We start from the raw sequence: 655 nt of genomic DNA on the forward strand, positions 1-655 counted from the left end.
AGTAAAAGTGATTGTCCAATGTTAATAAATCAAGTATACACACTGTGTTTGTTTTACGTGTGATATAATAAAGGTTGTCCATTTCCTATTTCATTATGTGCCCAGTATTTTTATTATATCCATTCTAATGACTAAGTTAGGCAGAGATGTAGCACTACTTCATAATCAGTATCTCAACCAAATTTCCCTTTATTATGCAGACTTACCTTTCTGCTCTAAGTTTAACACAGTTTTACCTGAATATACTGCAAACCCATACACATTGACCCTCAATACGCTTGTGCCTAAACTGAACATTTCTCAACAGGTGTAAGGGTGTTTGTGATATTCGTAGGTGCACTGATTCCCCTTAAGTAATCGGGTAGGTTCCACAGAATAACAGGAGATCAAACAAAACATGGTATACAAACTGCATTTCCTGACTTTAGAATTTCTTCTGAAAGTTTGTGTTTTCCTAATAAGCACAATGGGCTATCTGCACTGTGCCCACCGTGGGTATAGAAAACAATGATTAGCATGATAAACCCATAAGACTTACCATTGAACCACCAGAGATGAGTTGTGAAAGAGAGAGAATGGACATAGTGTATGACAATGTAAAACAATCTTTAATTATAATTGTAATAAGGCATTAGTATTAGGCCTATTACATATT

Source organism: Limulus polyphemus, unplaced genomic scaffold (assembly GCF_000517525.1).
Source record: "Limulus polyphemus unplaced genomic scaffold, Limulus_polyphemus-2.1.2 Scaffold2285, whole genome shotgun sequence".
In the NCBI taxonomy this organism is placed as follows: domain Eukaryota; kingdom Metazoa; phylum Arthropoda; class Merostomata; order Xiphosura; family Limulidae; genus Limulus; species Limulus polyphemus.